Source organism: Protopterus annectens, chromosome 4.part1, assembly GCF_019279795.1.
Source record: "Protopterus annectens isolate FY-2018-M chromosome 4.part1, PAN1.0, whole genome shotgun sequence".
NCBI lineage: Eukaryota > Metazoa > Chordata > Ceratodontiformes > Protopteridae > Protopterus > Protopterus annectens.
In genome coordinates, this window is record NC_056734.1 from 336,948,685 (window position 1) to 336,971,954 (window position 23,270).

Sequence of the window (23,270 nt, forward strand, 5' to 3'; positions counted from 1 at the left end):
TTTTCTTCTATTTCAAAACCCTCTATGTCAGTACTGTTTCTAATCAAATTAGCCCAAGGCTCCATTACTAAAGTGAATAATAGTGGAGAAAGTGGACATCCTTGCTTTGTACCTTTAAGAATGGGTATTTTTTGTGAAACATATGTTCCTACCTTAATATAAGCCAGCGTTCCTTTGTATAAATGCTCAATTAAATTTACAAATGCATCAGAGAAATTTGTGCACTTCAGTAAGGTAAACAGATAGTCCCAACTTACTGAATCAAATGCTGAACCTATATCAAGACTAATAAGTGTTAAATCTTTCTTTTCCTATTTGCAAAATCAATTAATGTTAAAGTTCTTCTTATATTATCAAAAGTATTTCTATTTACAATGAAGCCCGTCTGATCTATGTCTATAATGCCGGGATAATTGTCTTCAATCTATCAGCAAAAATACTCATAAACATTTTATAATCAACATTAAGTAATGAGATGGGTCGATATGAAGAACATCTAGTTGGATCTTTATTAGGTTTTAAAATTGGTGAAATAAATGTATATTGCCAAGATGGGGGGGGGGGTTATTAACTCAGTTTGGGCCAGAATAAAAACCTTATGTATTAATGAATATGTAGTTTTAGAAAGGATTTTATATATCTCTGGTATAATACCATCATTACCCGGTGCTTTGTTTGATTTAAGCTTATTTATTTGTGTAATAACTTCTGTATATGAAATACTCTTGTCCAATAGTTTAATCTGTTGTTTATTAAGCTTTTTATTCATGTTTGTGGTTATAAACTCCTTTATTTTATCTTTAGGTTCCATGTTAATGTTGTTATGGTTAATCTTGTGAAAGTGATTTCTAAATTCATCCAGTATTTCTGGTATACTAGAAACATTCTTCTTTTCCTTAGAGAAAAGATTTCTTTGATATGGTTTTGTTTATTCAATCTTTTTGTTTTATTTTTAAGTCTATGTAAGTATTTGGGGCTTATTGAATAAGACAAAACTTGTATTTCTCTAAAGTTATTTTAACTTTATGAGTTAAAATTTCTTTGTATTTCTCATTTAGTTTGTTTATTTCTTCAATAACTTTCTTGTCCATAATATTTTCTTTATTATTATGTTTATAAGAGTCTAGTTTACTTTGAATATCTAACAATTCCTTATCCCAAGATTTCCTTTTGTTATTATACCATCTGATACTTTGTCCATATAGATATGATTTTAAGGCATCCCAAACATAGACAATGGAGACTTCAGGAGTATTATTTATATCTAGAAAATGTTGTACTTCTGAAAGTATATATTCTTTATAGTCTTTTAGCTGAGTTAAGTATGCTGGTATCCTTTTGATCTGAACATTATGAGTATTTTTATCATGAATTCAAAACAAGTGAGTTATGATCAGATATAGGACATGAAATGATTTTGGAATTAATTAAATCTGTTACCATCTGGTTAGAAATAAAGACCCTATCTATTTTTGAATAAGTTTTGTATCTGTTAGAATAAAGGTGTATGGTAATGATTTTGACTCTATCTGATTATTAATATCATTCAAATGATAAGAATTAGCAAAATCATTTAAATGTTTTGCATTAGATGTAATTCTTCTTTTCTTTATAGTGGTAGTATCACTTTCATGTAGTATACAATTAAAATCACCAGCTAAAATAATATCCCCTATAGAGAATGATATGATCTTATCAATATGATGTTTTACTGTATTAATACCAATTCCAGGTATCCAGTATACATTAATTAAAGTGTAAGTCTTCCCATTAATTTGTATTGTAACCATACAAAACATTCCTTTGTCATCCTGATAAGACTTAATGATTTTAGGAATGGGCATACTTTTATTCCATAAAATAGCCACTCCTCTTTTTTTCTGAGTGTGCTCTGAACTAACCAATACTGCATACTTATTAGTGGCTAGTTTATCAATATCTTTTTCAAGAGATGGGTTTCTTGCAGGAAGACTAGATTGGCCTTGTGTAGATTAATGTATCTTATTAGGCTTGCCCTTTTACACGGATTATTCAATCCATTAATGTTTAAAGAAATTCCTTTTAAAGATGTCATTTGGCATTTTTAAAACTCAAGAATCTTATGATCGAAATAACAAATAACAAGATAAATAATGTTACATCTCCTCTTTTAGGTGTACCTTTAAATATAGCTGTATTTATTAAATCTCTTATGGGATTTTGTATAGGATTCAATTTTGTTTGTAGTGACAATGAGTGTACAAAATATATTGTGGATGTCAAAACTATATACATATAACAATGAACAAGTGAAAATAATGTAAGGATTAAACCTTGCATCCCGCCTGGAGTTGAAAACTCCAACTTAGAGCAGTATTTACTACTCAAGTTAACCCCTACCCTAAGCAGCAGTACCTCAGCTACCACCTTATCAATTTAATACTAGTTATATTTAACTGAGGTTAACAGTTTTCAATTCAATTATCTATCAAGACAAAACTACACATTTGGTAAAACAGCATCATATAAACTAAAATAAACTTTTTTTTTTTTTTTTTTTAAAAACTGTTCATACTATTATATAGATCTATGTAATATATAACACTTGAATTCTAATAGCATTCAAATAATCTTAATGTTAGAAATCAAGAGGAGAGAAAATTATGTTCTAACATTCATTTAAATCAAAAACTTTGGCTAATATGATTCAGACATTACATGCATTAAGATGCATCTATTTTCTGTCATGTGAATTCTATCAACAACTTCCAAAAAATCTTGAATTGTTTGTATATGAGCATTTACTTAAAATCATTATTGTCAATAGAGTAAAATATTGTATTCATAAAATTATTATAAATCATATTGCATAGTTATGCAGATTCTCAGAAACACCTGCGTTATTACCTAAAAAAAAAAAAAAAAAAAAAGCCATCACACACATAAACACAGACACACACACACACATATACACACACACACACACACACACACACATACATATACACATACACATATATACATAGATACACACACACACACACACACACACACACATATATATATATATATCTGATCTCACTGAGTTGTGTGTTAGTAGAGCACTATCCTACTTGCTGTCCCTAGAATAAATCTGTCTGCTTTATACAAAATAATGCACAGCAAACACATATTAGTAACCAGATTTTACAATCATGCTAACCTACTGCTTTAAAATATATCACATGACATTTCTTCCAGAATAAAGTTATAAGATTATTTATGCTTGCCAATCAGATGAATTAAATGAGTTATAGTAAAGTATATGTTTGGAACACAAGTTTTAACACAGATTATTATGCTACTGTTAAGTAGATTTTCAAAAACATTTAAATAAATGTTTCATTTTCTATGCCTTCTAAAATAAGATATTTACTTGCTACAAGAAACTACATCATCCAAACTCATCATAACTGACATATTTTATGAATAGAGTATTTTTCCTGAATCTGTGGTGTGTCAGTGTGATAACCTTGTCAATGTTTATACTAACTGCTTTCAGTTTCTCTGTGAAAATTCTGTGAGTGAAGCTTCTGAGGAAACTCATGAACACTATGCATGAGACAGCCCACATCCCAGATTGTCTCCCTTAACATTTTGGCGGAAACTTATTAAAACTTGTGGCAAACATTCATTTTGTCAATAGAGTAAAATATTGTATTCATAGAAATTATTATAAATCATATTGGATAGTTATGCAGATTCTCAGAAAAAGACATCACACTCACACACACACACACATACACACACACATACACACACACACACACACACACACACACACACACACACACACATATATATATATATATATATATATATATATATATATATATATATATATGATCTCACTGAGTTGTGTGTTAGTAGAGCACTATCCTACTTGCTGTCCCTAGAATAAATCTGTCTGCTTTATACAAAATAATGCACAGCAAACACATATTGGTAACCAGATTTTACAATCATGCTAACCTACTGCTTTAAAATATATCACATGACATTTCTTCCAGAATAGAGTTATAAGATTATTTATGTTTGTCAATCAGATGAATTAAATGAGTTATAGTAAAGTATATGTTTGGAACACAAATTTTTAACACAGATTATTATGCTGCTGTTAAGTAGATTTTCTAAAACATTTAAATAAATGTTTCATTTTTTATGCCTTCTAAAATAAGACATTTACTTACTACAAGAAACTACATCATTTAAACTCATTATAACTGACATATTTTATGAACAGAGTATTTTTCCTGAATCTGTGGTGTGTCAGTGTGATAACCTTGTCAATGTTTATACTAACTGCTTTCAGTTTCTCTGTGAGAATTCTGTGATTTGAAGATTCTGAGGTAACTCAAGGACATTGTGCATAAGACAGCCCACATCCCAGATTGTCTCTCTTAACATTTTGGCGGAAACTTATTAAAAACTAGTGACAAACATTCATTTAGCAGTGTAAATGCATCTAAACATGACAGAACCTCCACAATGTATTCCACAGATCATCACAGCCTCTATGCAAGTGAAATTAAACTCAAAATTACCAACAAGCAATAAAACTCAGCATTCTTCTCCCAACTCAATTTTCATACAAATCCTATTATTCACTGTGCCCACACAGTCTAAAGCATTTCTATATATTAATAAAGAAAAGAAAAGAGAGTAGAAAATAAAAGGGAGTGAGGCAGAAATAAAAAATGTAAGAGAAAGCTGTAAGAAGTATATACAATGGAATGTTACTTACTGTTTATATTAATAGAGTTAAAAATAAAACATATTATTTACTCTTATTTAGTTCTGATTATTATTAGTTAAGGCATGACAGATTATTTACAAACAAGCATAAGCAGTATAATCAAGAAAGTATAATTAGAAATAGCATTTGAAGAACTTATAAACTTTTACAAGAAATAAATATGTTATTATTCTATTAATGATATTTTCATTACTGTTCTCTCCTGCCCTCCCCACCCTTTACCCACTACATAATCTAAATAGAATGTCATTGTTTAAACAAAGAACATAATAAAAGAAGAAGGAAAAAAAGGTAAAGATAAAAATGTATCAAATTACTAACCTTACTTTTTCAGAAAGAAAAACAAATCGAGTCACAGCCTGCCATTAAATCCTCAGGCATTTTGACTGGTTATGAAACAAAACATTTCTTTGCACATAGAGAATAACTTTGATTAAATCTTTTCCAAAATATTTGTGGCTTTCTGGAAATGCAGGAACTATATTCAAAAAGATTAATAATGAACTAAAATGATGAGAGAGAAAAACATATAACAAATCATTTGTTTTTAGTCTCTTCTTCTTCTCTGAAGTCTTCCAGGAAGCTTCAGTTGCCAATCTCTTTAATGAAGAACTAGCCCATTCCATTTCTTCTATTTTATCCAAAATCCTTTTTCCTTGACAAACAGTAAAGCAGAGTCTAAATCATCAAAGACCTTAGGACCATCAGGAAGGAAGATTTTAAGCTTGGCAGGAAACAGAAGGTATGTTTTAAACTGTGCTTTTTTAAGCTCCCTTATTAGTGGCAGAAAAACTTTTCTTTTAGCAATTACCATGGAAGAATAGTCATTGTCAAAACGCACAGTTGTCTCATTAAACTTAACAGGAGCTTTAGCCCAAGCAGATTTAGGAACCATCTCTTTATCAAAAGATGATAGAAATCTAACTATAACTGATCTAGGATAGTTTTTGTTAGAGTTAGTATTAGCTATAGATCTATGTGCTCTTTAGATACCAAAAGAGAATGCTTCTGGTAAATCTAAAGTTTTAGGGAGCCATGTTGTTAAAAAAGAAGTAATATTGTTACCTTCAATATTTTCTGGCAGTCCAAAAATCCTAATGTTATTGCGCCTAGATCTATTTTCCAGGTCATCCAGCTTTGTTTGTAAATGTGTATTTTGTTTCATCAGAAACTCAATGTTGATTTCCTGTTCTTGTATTTTATTTTCCATGTCATTCATAGCTTCTTCTATGCCTGTCATCTGGATCTTCTGTTGTTGCAGGTCCATATGTAACAAGTCTATTTGTTTTGTAGTTTTTCTATGAAAGTGTCTATTTTAGTATCCATTTTATCCATCTTAGCAGTAAGTTGCTGGACTATAATTATCAGAGACTGAAGTTCTTTCTTGATGCTGGAGTCTTGAGAATTTGTCTTACTGGAACACATTTCAGACTGATAAACTGACAGGAAAATTTCCAAAGTAATTTCTGACAGGAATATTATTAAGATTTCCTTTCTTTTTTAGATATAGTTCAAGAACTATATAAAACAAACATATTTAGAAAGAAAATTACTTCAAGAATTAATTTTTTAAGCAATTAATTCCTGTCAATGTAATGAAATTGGTGGAGCTGAAGAAATCTGCTGCTATCCTGTGTTCATCCTTGGCCACCATAATAATGTATATATTGATGCTGTTGATTGTGTGATGCATGACTGCTCTCTGTCTAGTAACTTGTGACTAGGGAAGTTAGCATGGGTGATGGTGTTGATGGTTCTAATCTGTAAGTATGCACATCTTTTGGATGTGAGGTAGTATTATGTTGTTTTTTGATAGATTGTCAGTCTGTGTGTGGTTTAACATTACTAACCTCTTTCACATAATAATTAAATCAGACAGCTGAAGAATGCCGTGGACAATGTCAGTGAAGTGCATTGCTGCAGACACAGGAACAGATGTCATTGTCTGTAACACACAAAATACCAGACTGGAGTACATGTAGTTTGGCCTTGAGTTAGTTTATAACTACTGACAATCCCACTGGGCATGCTCATACATTTAGTTACCAAGAGCACAATTCTGTTCCCCTTGCCCAAAATGACCTATTATAGATAGATATGTCTATGCATGCATACATATATGTATACATTTCAGCCTGTCACTATCCCTCTATCCCATAGATAGTATATCTATCACTAGGAATATGCAAATAGAGGTATTATATTATATTATTCTATGATTATACAAATAGAGGCATATATAGCTATATATAAAATGGGTCTATTTTATATTATCGAAGTTTCAAAACTTTAAATCTTATATGGTCGACACCATATAAGCGAAGTCTTGAAACATTGAAAATGTAATAATAGATATAATAAAACCATGTTTAATTATCATGACCAAAATGAAGCAACCAATCATTTTAACTTACTGAATAAATTTAAAACCATGAAAGACTGCTTCTTAAAGCCATTTTGTATTGTATATAATAATCTGATGCACACTAAATAAGTGTAAATAAGTTTTTTGTTTAGTGTGTATCAGGTTATTATATACGATACAAGGCAGCATTAAGAAGCAATCTTATATGGTTTTAAATTTATCCAGTAAGTTATAATGATCGGTTGCCTCATTTTGGTCATGATATTTAAACATGGTTTTATTATATGGTAAATGACTCTGAAGAAGCCTGTTGGAATACTAAGATGAAAGCGCTTAGTCATTTGCACGTTCTATTAAACAGTTCCTCATTTTCTACCTTGTGATTTGTGACGTTTTTTATTTTTTCTTGTTTAGTGTTTTGTGTGTGCCTGTTGGTACTTTCTTGTGGTAATGTATAATGTTACCTATGCATGCATGGGCAGGGCACATTGTTCTTGCCCACAAGCAGGCCCATCCTTTTGCAAAAAGTCACATATAGCCAAAATGGCAACTGTAGCCACATAGCTAGGATAAATAACATTTATCTGAGTGCTAGGCTACTAGATGGAGATAACACTATCAAGCAACTTCACTCTGCATGCCACAGATGCTGTTCAACACAAGCCTAGTTTGTGTAATCCACAAGTAGTTTCTCTGCAGTTACATTTAAAAATAAATAGCTGTGGCACTTCTGATAAGTATAGTGATCTATAGTGTGTAAGAGTAGTTAGGTAGGGGGTTCTAATCTCACTGCTGGCCACTTGGTGTGTGTGTGTGTGTGTGTGTGTGTGTGTGTGTGTGTGTGTGTGTGTGCACGCGCGCACCCATGTATCCCCCTGCAAAACAACTAAGAATCCCCATTGACTATGAAACTGCAATAGTTCTGCACTTTTTGGCCCTATAAGTTGCTGCCAGTGTCCAAACTGCCCTCTTCTACAAGGCCTGCTGATGTCATCGACCTTAAGACTACCAGCTGCCATTGTAATGTCAGACTTGAGCTGTGGTGCATGCAATAAATACTGTGATCTGTAGTGTGTGAGAGGTAGGGATTCTCATCCCACTCCAGGCCACTTGGTGAGTGTGTATGAATTGCCACAAAACAACTGAGAATCCCACATTAACTATGAAACTGCAATAGTTCTGCACTTTTTGGCCTCTTCTACAAGGCTTGTTGATGTCATCGACCTTAAGATACCAGCTGCCATTGTAATGTCAGACCTAAGCTGTGGTGCATGTGATAAGTAGTGTAATTTATAATGTGTAAGAGTAGGTAGATAGAGGTTCTAATCTCACTGAAGGCTGTGTGTGTGTGTGTGTGTGTGTGTGTGTGTGTGTGTGTGTGTGTGTGTGTGTGTGTGTGTGTGTGTGTATGTATCCCCATGCAAAACAACTGGGAATCCCACATTGACTAGGAAACTGCAATAGATGTGCACTATTTTGGCCCTGTAAGTTGCTTCCAGTGTCCAAACCACACTCTTCTGCAAGGCCTGCTATAAGAGTACTAGCTGCCATTGTAATGTCAGACTTACACCATGGTGCATGCAATATGTATTGTGATCTGTGGTGTGTAAGAATAGTTAGGTAGGGGTTCTGATCTCACTCCTGGCCACTTTGTGTGTGTGTGTGTGTGTGTGTGTGTGTGTGTGTGTGTGTGTGTGTGTGTGTGTGTGTGTGTGTGTGTGTGTGTGTGTGTGTGTGTGTGTGTGTGTGTGTGTGTGTGTGTGTGTATGTGTGTGTATCTGTATGACATAAATAGGGTAACCTGAGTAGCTTAGAAAGAGGTAGGGTTTTTGCAGTATTGTGGTTGTAGCAGGTGATGTGGGCCTACAAATGCCTGACCACAAATAGGTGTGCTGATCTCATCAACCATGAGATGTCCTAAAGAGATAATAACAGCATACGTGAAGTGTAGCACATGCATTGTGTATTCTGATCTATAGTGGGTACCATTAGATAGGTAGGTGTTCTAATCTACATGCAGCCAACTTGCAGTGTGTGTATGTGTGTGTGTGCTGTGTTCTGTAAACAGTAAGTGGAAGTGGTGCTACCTCAATGTAGCCAGGTTTGTGTATGTGGCTGTGAGAGCATTTTACATCAGCTTATGGAATCATAGGATCTTTGAACTTTAGTAGCATAATAGCCATATAACCCTCACAATCCTAGCCAAGTTTGTACCCTTATTTACATGATCAGCACATATTGTCCTGTCCACAAGGGACACAGGCAGAACCCCTGTGGTGAAATGATGATCACCCAGCCAATCATACAGATGGGATCTGTCGATGTCCATTGAGGTGCTTTGTTTGCCATTAGGCAGGAGTCTGTTCCAAAAGTGTGTTAATGTCTGCTAGACAAATCTCTCCCACCAGCATGTATTACTAATGTCATGTACCAGATTAATGTCCTTACAGTGAGGAATCCATGTACCATGCCACATACAGATATGCAACATTTCCAATCAAGCAGAGTCATACATTGCCCGGTATGCAAGGAAGAGATCACATCTGAGTAGTCTATATGCCACAGGCTAGAATGACCACTGATGTCAGATGAAGCACATTGGACAGATACTGAAGAGGTGAAGTTCCCTTGTGAGGGACCATTGTGTTGTGTACAATTGTCAATAGTGCTTGGAAAAGTACAGTAGCAAATTTCCATTGCACTCACATATCGGCATGCTGAGAGATGAGTACATGGAGGTTATGTCAATTCTGGGTGATTTTGTCCTCAGTTATGACATATTATTCCCATCTTACTATGGGAAAGACATGGTGATCCCAGGTACATTAGGTGTAAATCTGTGTGGCCAGGCCTGAGTGCCCAGGTCTATTACCCCTGAGTAGGTACATAATATGATGTGTTAGGAACATAGGTGTTACTGATGGAAATTATACTACATATATATTTGCATGGAGTTTATGGCCAGTAGTATCTCAACAGGCATTTCATAGGTTCATAGGTTGGTACTAGGCTATCGGTCCTAGGACCTATACAAGTCTAGCCATAACAATTCCCTGGATATTTCTTCTCACAATATTTACTTCCCTGGACCCCTGTCTAGCAGGGTGACTGACATGATCCCCGAGGTGAATTTCCTAGCTCCCATCCACTTGTTCATCAATACCCTCTTATACGATATTGACATAACTCACAGAGTCTATGACCGCTCACAATTTGCAGGCATCAGCCAACATTGTCAGCCACAGACAGTCAGTATTCCCATGTATTGTGGTTAAATGGATCCCAAGCAGTACACCACCCAGGACTGAGCCCTGTTGAACACTGCTGTTTACAGATCAGCTATTGCAGGTGAATTTCCCTATTTTGAGTATGTATGCCATCAATGAGCCACTTAGTGACCCCTATAATGATATTGCTATGGATGCCTATGTGGGTGCTGTTGTCAATGATACCTGAATGGGCATAAGGTCACATGGATTGGTTACATCCAGGGGGTAGTATGCCCTGATGTCCCCTCATCCAAATAATTGGTGACTGCCTTGGACATGTCCACCATGTTTAACAGCCACAATCTCCCTGTCAGGCATCCAAACTGTGTACAGTCAACTGTTCATAGATCACATATATGTTTGCTGATCAGCTCCATGATGATTTGCCCCATGGGCATACAGATATGACAACTAAGGCAAATAGGTCTATAGCTCCAGTGGTTGGTGGAAGCACCACCTCTGTGCAAGGGGATAAACAGTTGCCATTGTCCAGTCAGCTGGGATGCAGCTAGAGGTTCCAGTATGATTGAAAGGAGTTCCCAATGGTGTTAGCAATACTTGGTGGCTCCCATGTAGGATGTACCCTGACAGGTTAGCATGTCCAATAGATGCTATGTATACCCCATACAGAGGACAGTTATGACCTGCTCTGTAGATATAGAAGGCATGGGACAGGTTGTTGAAATGTCATGTGGCACATGTGGTGGGGACGGGAGTGAAGTTGACACAGAACCTGTGGGACAACAGATTAGCTATGAGTACAGAACCAGTATATGTTGTGTCATTATGTATGAATTCACCAACAATCTGGGCCCATCCTCTGAGGTTACACATGTAAATACACTGTGCATTGTGGTTCTGCTTTGTGGGGTGGGCAGATTCTGTCACATACTGTGTCTACATGATGTCACACAAACAGTTATGTGCTTGTTTTAGCTGAGGAGGTTGCACATCCATTTTAGGGGGCACACTCAGCCCAGCTGTCACATAGCATTGTCCATCTCTTATTGTACAGCCTCCTTATGGCAGTTGTCTAATATGCAAGTTTGCTGTGACATGAGGAGCTTGTTTTCCTCCTGTCAGGTACAGCCTTGTCTATGCAATTGTACTGCTGCTTACATAATGCATGGGTGTAGAGCTCTGTATACTTGGCCATCCAACCAGAAAGGGAGATGCAGTCATGCTATGTAAACCATCCCATAGTGGGTAATACATTGCTTTGTTGAAGTATATTTCTGTATTGTCTGCAAGGAGGGGTTAGGTCTGATAGTTTTAATGAGACTGATCTGTGTTCACATCTCACCAGGGAGGACTTTACAGTAGTGGGCTGCAGTGGTCACCCATATTGGGATATACATGAAGCACTATTTCGCCTCCCCTTGTGGGGATGTCATACCACTGGTCCAGGACATTGTAGTTAAGGACATGGAGTAACCTTTGAACAAGTGTGCTTCAGCATTACTAACCAACACAGTTGGTGGTTACTTAATGTCACCCCAAGCCGTGGTGCAATGATATAGCTGGATAGACACACATACACACAAATAAGCACAACGGATGTATGTATTCCTGGAGCTTATACTGTAGCTGGCAAAGGCTTTATTACATGCCCTTCCAGCAGTGAATAGCACCTGCACTGTCTCCGGGAATGCATAATATTTCACTAAATCTAGATGTGTATCTATCCTTAATGTATATGTGTACACCACCTGCATTACCTTGCACACTGTCAGTTTGAGGTCTGAAAATGTGGAAAGACGTGTAGTCTGGTATGGCTGTGGTGCTGTCCACAGACATGAACCAGGTGTCTTTGAGTGCACAAATGTCTGCTCCAAGGTGGGGACACCTTCCACAGAGTGGTGTTTAGTGTTGCTATTCCCAGCATGTAGCAGCATAACCGTGATGTTGTATGAAGATGGAGTTCTCTTTGGAAAGTTTACCCTATAGATAGTGCCTATAAAATGCACTGTGGGGGTGTCAGCAGCCTTTGCCAGTACTCAAAATTCCAGGGGTGAGAGATGAAGATCATCTCTGGCAAAGCATTGAAGTTTGTTGAGCAAGTCATTGCAGGCAGACAAATAGTGGATCCCTTTATGATGACACCACACACTAAGGCAAATTTTGAAGTCCCTCTTCCTAGGTAAGGGTCAAATGCAGCTGATAGCCATGAGAGACACAGAGAAGTAAGCTCAGTCATGTGTTTCCATACAGTGTTGTGATGTATGTCCCTAGTCATACACACCTGCAGGAAATATGATGCCATTATTATGTCACCTGATATTCCTTGAGTTGCAGCAATGTGTGGTATGTGTGTCTCAAGATGAACTCACATATGAGTAACTGGTCTGTGTGTGTGATGTGCCTCAAGTGTGTGATTGGTGAGACCAGTGGTGCATGCACTATTATGTGTAGTGTGCTCTACTGAAGTAGGTTTTCTGAGGTATCTGTTGTTTTGGAATGTGCCTGGTAAGGGATTGCACACACGCAGGTGTGTGTGTTGTGGGTGTGGGTGGTGCATGAGGTAAGCTGTGCATGTTGGCAAAATGTTCATTGCCACATGTACTGATTACTGTGTGAGACACCATGCAATTGAGGTTTGAAGTACAGTCACATCTGTCACACGTTGTGTGTGTGTGGCATAGGAGTAGAGGGGTGGGTACACTTTCTACATGTCATCAGCAGTAAATGATGGTGCCATTAGCAATACAGTCATGCTTGTATGTACATCACAGCATGCCATCGTTAAGCAGTGTCATGACCGATGGTGAAATGCAACATGTCACCTATATGTAGGTCCTCTAAGGTAACACAGCACCTGACAGTGTGCCATAGAATGCTTTGCCAACCATGTGGACCTTGGACTGAGCGTAATCCTGTCGTTAGGCATGGACGCAGTACCATACCTACAAATATGACTCTCTGCAAGACCTGCAAAGTTAGGGTCATGCTGCCACACCCATGGGTTCACAGCCTGAAACACAGTGTTTGTAGGCACACCTTGCAATAAAGATGTGGATGTCTGTGCATGCACATAGGACTTGTTCAACTTTGCTGACAGTACATTGCCCTTGCAAGCATTCAGATCCTGTCAAGCAACCACACAGCAAACTGGTTGTTGAGTGGAGTAGTGTCCAACTGCAGAATACCTGTGCAAAACCTTCCACCTTACCTTCACGGGGTGTACATATTGCACTTACCTCCATTGTTTGTCTGTACTCTGTACAGACACCTTGGATGACTCTTCTGGAACATGATGGAAGTTATTGCAATACATAGTTGCACAGAGGACAACTAGCATGCAGTGCCAAACAGTGTCCCCAAATCTCTCAGTTGTCTGATATCTAAAACCATGAAAGGAGTTAGCATGAATACAGTCAGTAACAATGTCATACACCTACTGATGCTAGACCAAACACAGTTTGTTTTGCTCAAGGGCAGATCATGCCTATCCACCCTAATTGGTGGACATCATTGAGATTTACAGTATGAAATTGAGAGGAATATAACTCACTGCACCTACCATGGTCTGACGAGATGTTTGACAATATTAGGCCAGCAAGCCTTGCTGTAAATTGCATAGGTTATTTACAGAGTGGTATGTCAGCTGGTGGATAGCCAAGTGCCTGATAGTCATATTCTGGGAAGATAGCACTGGATAGGCCTATGTTACAATGATGCCAGACAACAGTGGACTTCCCTCAGACATCATTAGTAGAGTACCCCTCATAGCCATACCCTTCTCTGCCGTCACTGTCACTGTCAGTGACCTCTGACTGACTACATTAGCAGGTGAATGCATATTAGGAGCTGTCACTGAATCCCACACAAAACCAGCAGTTATCCAGGATGGCCTGTGACACACATTCAGTTGTATGCCAAGGAACACACAATACTATCCATTTGGAAGTCCTCCACCCTCTGGAAAATATCATAGATTCCACACACTGCACACAGCTGAACCAATACCATGGACCCATGGACACAGAGAGTAATGTAGCCTTGACTTTTACTGGTCAGTAAGATGTGGGGATTCATTCAATTTTCTACAACCTATACAGAAAGGTATGGCATGCAAATCTCAGACTGTCATTGTCATAATGTATTTAGCACTAATCACACCTATCATTGAATGCAATGGCACCTTTGCTATGTCACTACACAGGTATGTCTTACAACTGTAGCAGCCACACAGGTTCCATGGTAAACCAATAAACATTGCAGATAACATGTCTGATGCAGTCCGTGTCAGGAGCGTACATGTATATTCTGTCTCCTACATTCTTTGGAGGGGATGTGTATTGCTGCCATACAGGGAGGTGTCAGATCCCAATGGGTACCGTCTGCTTATCCAAGAGAGAACTAATGTATTACTTGTTCACCATCACTGTGGTATAAACAGTACATGCTGTAGACATAGGTGTGTAACACAGATGCTAAATCCTATATGTAACAGGCCACCGTGCATGTGAAAAACACATCTGCTGTAATGCAAATCATGTGCAAGTTAAAGAATTGGAACAAGACAATCATAACTGTTGTAGGACAAATGTCTGTAATGGACACAGGAAATTTGTAGATGGGTCATCTCCATCACCAGTTTGCAGATGTGTTAGGTCCAGAAACCTTGGCAACACTTATCAGGGGTATCAGACTGTGTCATAGATGACAGATTCATGAGTCGGCTGCCTGACGCCATTGTCCTTATTAGCCTGTTATACACATATTACCTTAGGGAGCCATGTACTTTAGGGAGCCATGTACCTATACCATTGTATCTTGCTGGAGACATATGTAGTCTGTGCTGACATACCATCCTGTGCTGTGACACCTATGAGTTTATTGCTGCTATGTATCCATAGGTGTCCCCTACAAACTCCTGCAACTGAACCATAAACAGGACTGTGACACACCTTTCATTGTGTAAATACACAGCCATTACAACATCATGCAACATAAGGTACACAAAATTATGTGGCTTACTCATTACAAATGTCAGTATACAGTATCTGGCAGTGACCAGTACAACTGGTATGGCAAAGCAACACAGCATTACACAATTACATATTAATTTATATAGTCACCCTGTGCATCAGACACATAGCTTCATTTCCCTGCATCAGTGATGAGGATGACAGGGATGTGCCACAGATATCATCACTTGCACAGGGTGTTGTGTAGTGGTGCAGGAGACCTAGACTGAGCCAATAGGTTGAAAGCATGTGTGTGAGTCAGGAAGGGAAGCAGGCAAGATGGACCATGGAAATGTGCCTCGTGTATCTGCAGATGATCTGAATTTGACAGTGGTGAGTCAGTTTGTGCATGAACACAGTCAAGCTATGTGCTAGTCCTCCATGTGTGTGTATGTTGGACAGGTGTGAACCGTGCATGGTAGAGCTGACAGTTCACCATCTCTGGCCCTGAAAATGGGAACTGGCTCTGCCAGGGGTCGCACTGGCACCGCCATGACCAAGGGCAGAAGTGGTGCTAGTACCTGACGGTAACTGCTATCTGCTGCGACCATGTCCTCCATGGGAATGCCCAAGATGATGAGCCCATGGCCTGTCACATCTTAGTGTGGACAGCACACTCACCTCTGGAGCGTTAGATGTGCTGCCACTACTGGAGCATGATTGAGGATGGCCACATGGACTCTCAGCAGATGTCGTTACTGTCCTACATCCATAGGTCTGACGCTTGTCTCCAACCAGATGTTCCATCTCAGACAATGTGCATTCCAAGACAGATATTCTGCAATTTGTCTCAGACCACCTTCTTTCCACTGCATCAGTGAATCGATCCAGGGTATCACCAATGCGGTGGAGGCAGTCACAGATGTCATACTGTGCTGCATCCATAACCCTGACCATTTATCTGGAGTTCCTTTCAGAACATGCCTGTGCCTCCATGATGGCCCAAAACATACACTGAGTGACCCATGATAAGACACCTGTAACAGGTGGTGGAAGGACTGCAGGCCCCCTATGAGTACCCCTCTCAATCTACCTGAGTCAACCCTCATCAGCTCTCTGGCTAAGGCCAGTGCCTACACTCACTGGAGCCATAGTTGCCACACTTTCCTGTGCAATGTCCCCACCCTCTAATGGTCCAATATCTGTGGCATCCAGGGATTGGGCATGTGTTGGCATACTGACTGCTTGCAGTGATAATGAGGGCAGAAGAGGGATGTAAACTTCTTGACAGATTCAGCCCCTCCAACACCCATCTGTGCCTCACTTTGGCCCCCATCAGCATCAGAGTCTGAAGAGACACTAACATTAGGTTGTGTAGGGGATAGATACCAACCCCCTTGGTCACCTGTGTTAAGAAAGGGAAAAGCAGTACATTAATACCTGAACTATTATGTTCTGCAGTACTATGTTGCAATATATGTAAAGCTGTATACACAGTTATCATTATTACAGACCTGCTTAACCTCAACCTCATATAGTAGCCCATGAGGACATTACTTTTCCCACAAACCTTTGTAGTTACTTGTAAATAAAAGCTCTTTACTCTGCAATCTCATCAGTAACAATGAGGTAAACTGTTGATATTTGTGAAGACTCTGCACAGTTGACACATATGGTAATCTGTAATGTCCTGACAATACTGTCATATCTATCAGTGTTCTCACACCTACAAGGCATAGGTATGACTTTCAAGTATGTACAATCAGAAATATCTGTGCAGTTGGCAATCATGCCAATAGTACAGCAATCCAACCATCAGGCCTGGGATGACATTTTAGGAAATACATTGCAGGAAATCTACATCTGTAACAAAACACTGCTGTGCTTACCAGAAGCAGGATCACAGTCTTGTCTGATTCCTGAGGGACCTGTGGAAAGTTGAGGGAGACGTAATGAAAACACCACCTCATATCGCACTATAAGATGGTAATACATCCATATATCTCACATTTGCAGTAGTTAATTTGTAATTGATATGTTGGTCAGAATCTGAGCATGAAATTAAAACTGCAGATAAACGTCTCCCCCCAAAGAGAAAACACCTGCGACATATGTAAATGTATCTGCACCCTGACACACTGAATGCTGCTGTATTCCAATGCTAATTAAACTAAGCTTACTGGATGCTCCTCTACCATAGAAACTGTGGCACCCACGTCCATGATATATGGTATGATGGATGCCTGGGGGGCCGTTTTGTGTTCCTATGTTTACAAGGAATTCCTTTGTGGCTGAGAGTGGTCATTCTGCTACAGTTCCTCCAATGGTAAAACCATGATCCCTGGCCACATCTGCTGCTCTTCTGCATGCAGCATTAATCACATCTTTGGTCTGGTGTCGAACCTGCTCATGTGTCCTGTGCTGGTGACCTATGGCATTCACACCATGGACAAGGTCAGCCTACAATGCTGCCTGCTGTTTCCTGTTGTGCCTCCCCCTGGAGTTCATGGTGTTGACAGAGACCTTCTAGGATGATATCATTCTCAGCACCGTAAAAGGGGCATGCCATCTGGAATACATGTTTCCTGAAAGACAATAAAATGGGAAGACATGTTAAGATCACATACATGGAAGTACACTATGTAGAGATACAGCAAGTAAAGAATGTCTGGCATTATCTACTGCTTGATCACGTGTCATAATCCACAGTGTGCAAACATACTGTGTGTATACAACTCAGATAGTACAAATAGACAGGTATTCCCATGTGTGCCATGATAGATGTTGCTGTATAATCACACACCCAACATAGGACTCCGTTGTAGTATGTCCCCTAGGGGCATCACCCCCCCCCCGATAATATGTCAAAACAATAGTGCCAAACAAACAGCAGTGTTGTATTACAACCACTATGCAGGGACATTCCCATGAGACCAGTGGGCCACATTCACAAAAAGCATTCCACCCTTGATGAACTGTATGTCTGTATGTGTAACAAATCTGGAGATCAAGGACATGTCATTATGTTCTCAGAAAAGCTTAGTGCTGTAATCCCTATTCCCCCTATATATATTCACACATATGCATCATTTTATATACAAAAGGTTACATATCCAATAGAGTACAATACTCCTCTGTTGATATGTGCAGATATATAAAGTGTTTGCCAACATGGTTACTGTCTGAAGAAAGTCTCATACAGACTGGTTTCCCTAGCCAGCTGTTTGTGTTATCAGCATGGTTCTCATTACCAGATGACTGGCTCTTAACCAATCTGTGGTTCTGAACTGCTAATTGCAGCCAACACAGCTGATTTGCAGTATAATCAGCCAATGACTTGCAACAACTGAGCAAGAAATAAGGCCTTCATGTAGAGTAGAAGCCCTTTCTGATATGTTGTGCTGGAAATTCCTGGGGTCAAGATACTATGTCATCACAGAGGTTATGTCTGTAGCAGCTACTTTTACATACAGATGTGTGTGCTACAGGCTGCAGCTGATGCTGCAGACAATAGGCACAGGCAGACAGTGTGAACACTTTGGAAGACAAGAAGCTGTATGAGTAACTATGACAGCTGAGTCAGCCTTATCGCAGAGGCCAGGACAAAGTGAGGGTACCTATTTCACTGCAAATTAAGGCTTGTGTTTAAGGTAAGCATGTTAGGCAATGGTATCACTAACAGAGTACGAGGCAATGTGTTTGTTGTGTCCTTGAGCAACATAGGGGGTAATTATACTATTATGTCAATTATTTAGGCAACTGTCAGGCCATGTGTTACATTATGGTAGTCAAGTGGAATGTGTGTGCTTGCAGTTCTTGTTACTAGCAAGACCTCCATATGTGTATGTTAGTTGTGCAGTTGTGTTAGTCTGTAATATCATTATGAAATGATTGTGTGGTGCTCCACTGATATTAGTGGGCCTCATTTGCGTTACCTAAGTTAAAATCCTCTGCGAATGCATATTAATACATGACGTGACACTTTATGCACTTATTGTGGTTGCCATAAGGATATGTCAATTGTGCTTCTATCTGCAGGGCTATGACTTCCATCAGTGATAAGCAGACATTTCATTTGAAATGCATTGTGTGGATAAAGAGTGCATGACTCAGTCATTCATTGATGGTTTCACAATAATGTTATTTAAATGCTACACACCACAGGATTTGAACCCAGGACTATGTGTGGCAAAAGTTACTGTTTGCATAGCATTTAACAGACTGAACTACTCAGCCACTATTGCAGCATAAGTATTTGTGACAGTATAAGTGCACAAATACAGTCTGTGACATACCTCCATTATACCCTTTATTATGTGTCTGGCTTTATAGGGATGTATTTCTCCACCAGAGTCCCAGTTCATCATGGATTATGCTATTAATGCTGTAGCACATGCACTTGTATATGTAGCCATTAAAAGTGCTCATTTACCTGTTATTACAGATCTCAGCTACATGCATTCGTGTTTGTCTGGCTTTCTAGTGGTGTACTCCTGTACCAGACTGGGATTACATTCCCAGTTTTTCCATTACTTTTTCATCGTTTGCACAATGCAGCACGAAGCGCAGCTCTGCTTACACATGCTTAATTATGGTAACTTGCAATTAATCTGGTTTGCTTAAACCACCTGTTTTAATTAACAGCTGTGTGGCATGACAGGTTAATGCAATGATCTACAGGTGTGATGGTCTCGGGTTTGAAATAGGGGACAGGTGTTTATTTTGTATGTATTTATTATCATTTAAAACCCATATATCAATATAGCTCCATTTAGCTGAGCTTAGCGATGCTGCACGACATGCCACATCATGTAGCATCACGCAAAAATTCTTTAAAAATAAATGGGGAGAAGGGACAGTGGTGGAATGGGGTGCAAGCAGGGGAGAACATAGTGAAAGGCAGGTAGGTATGTGCATAAATGGTGTAGGGATGAAGCATAGATATCCATTTCTTGTACAGCACCAACTGTGCACTTTGACAGAATTTGTAGATGAATTTGGTTTGTCACCCCCAGATAGAAGGGTGAAGGCAACATAACTGTGTTATCAAGCCAATTGGACTAGATTACATGTGTCCAGTGGAATCATTTGTGAAATGGACAGCTATGTATAGGACAATATTTTTTGGGACAGGCTCCCATTTTTTTTTCAAGGTGAGAGTGGAATGTTGGGGAAGGTACATAGGTATGTGTGGGGATGTAAGTTGGGAAGGTGTGGAAGCTTTTGTAAACAGACAAGAGAGAAAAGACAGCAGACAGGGGTGGTGTGTGACACAAGAGGGGGTGAACACTTTGGATGGGGAGGGTGTTGTGGAATCCCAGTCTCATGTACCTCCACAAGGTAGCAGTGTGACTCAAGTCCCCACCCATGGGGATGTTGACACTACTCCTTCACTGCCCTGGGGGTGGCAATGATGGAAGTTGGGCTCCAGGGCTAGCCTGACCCACCAGGGTGGCTAGCATGCTCTCCATCCAGTACAGGCAGCATCCAAAACCACTGTGCACAATCCTGCGCACCAAACCTGGGAGCTCATCGTGGGTGACAACACCTCCTCCACCAACAGAGGCAGCAGAGGGGGGCACCAACAAGCTGGGTCACAGATGTGTTGAATGCAAAAAATCCAAACTGAGCAATGCAGAATATAATAAAAAGCTGTTTAATATAACAGAGCTTTCAGGTAAAAACCTTTCGTCAGTGTATAAAAGACAGCATCTACCACCCCCCTTTTTATATTTCACACGGGCAACAATTATCAATTACTCAATTAACATGAAACTTAAATAAAGTAATACATGAAATGTATATAAATATGCATATATATATATATATATATATATATATATATATATATATATATATATATATATATATATATATATACACATATATATATACATATACATTACAATATAGCTCAAACTATAACAAAATAATATATCATTTAATGCAAGCACATTTGTTTAAATTTTAAAGAAGGCTTTATAGAAACCAACTGGTTTAAACCTAGATAAACATCAGTGTTCAATCTTAAAACCCATTCCATTTCTTTAACTTCCAATTTATTATTCAAATCACCACCTCTGATATTAACAAAAACCTGTTCTACCACCCTAAAATTAAATATATGCTGAGTCCCACACTCAGTAATATGTTTAGCTAGGGAATTAGTGCTTATACTTCTTTTTATGTCAGACCTGTGCTCTATAATCCTGCCCTTCAGTCTTCTCATGGACATACCTATATAGAACGAAGGACATGCTGTACATGTTGCAAGATAGACTATGTGTGTAGAATTACAAGTTGCAGGACAATTAAATTTATAAACATTACCAGTTAATGGATGAGTAAATATCTGTTTTCTGTTAATAACATCACAACATGAACAGTTAAAACATGGAATAGTGCCAGAACAATTATATTTATGTTCATAGATATTATTATAAAAACCCTTATAGCATAACTTCTGCTTATGATTGGGACAATTCTGATAAGAAAAGCTCAGATGTTCAACTATCAATTTATTTAATTCTGGCATTGAATTTAAAATATTCCAATTTTTTCTAATAATTCTTTCTGTTTCTGTAGAAGCTCTACTATAGGTTGCTACATACTGGATGCTATCACCCATATCCTGTACAGTCTGGATATTAGTGCCCTGTTTATCATCAAAACTAGGTCTGGTCTTAGATGTCCTTAAAGAAAGTTCTTGTTCAATCTCTTGATTAAGTATATGTTCGCTATAACCTCTATCCATGAGTTCCTTTTTAACTCATTCATCTGACAATAACATCCATTAATGTCAGAATGTAACCTACTGATATGAATAAATTACAATAATAGCCACATATTTAAGTGGCCAAGAGTGAAACGGACTTTCAATGCCGATAATAATAAGAATAACAGCAAGGAATCAAACAAGCTTCTCTGTACCTCTAATTCTCTTGACACACATAGTAGAGCTTCTACATAAATAAACAGGATGATGCACAGGAGACACTCCAGGTGCAGTTAACCATTGACAAGACCCCTATACAAATCATAGCTAGCTACTGGCCCCCAAATCTGACTCATGATGCCCAATCCACCTATCTGGACCTCTTTGGATCTATCAAGATTCAACCCTTTACCCTGATGCTGGGTGTCTTTAACAACCCAAACATAGAATGGAAGAACTACTCATCCCAGAACACAAATGCCCAGAGATTCCTAAATGTTGTCAATGCAAATACCTTGGAACAGCTAGTCAATACCCACGCAAGAGGTGATAATATCTTGGATGCATTAAACAATATGAGTAACCACTGCAGAATCCCTGTAGTATCATCCTCCCTGGTAAGATCCAACCATAAAGTGGTCGCTTTCAAAGTCACCATCTCCCCTGACCCCCATCTAGCTAGAGTCAAACAAAAAAAACTTCTCCAAAGCTGATTACAGCCTCCTGTGGGATGGTATAAACAGCCTCACAGCCCTGTCCCCCTCTCTAGGAACTGGCACCAGTATCTAAAACTATACCAAAGCACTATACAACATTTATATAGATGCATGGAATCAGGAATACCCAAAAGGAATAAATCATTCTCAGCAAGGAAGAGTAAAACTGTCTGGTGGACATTTGCAATAAATAAACTCTATAAGAAAAGGATAAAACTGTTGTCCATAACCAAGAAGGAGCAGGCGCCCAACTGAACGCAATTTCTCCTTAGCCTGAACAAGCAAATAAGAGTACTAGTGAAAACCACCAAAGCAAACTTCGAGTCCAAATTGGCCACATCTACTAGAGACAATCATAAGGCCTACTTCACATATGTCAGCAATCTCAAAGGAAACACCCAGATCTGTTCAGAATTGGTGGTCAAGGACACCACATATACAAATGCTATAGATATAGAAAACTTGCTGGCTGACAGATTCAGTGAAAATGTCACCCCTCTGTCCCCCCATCAGTAAATCAG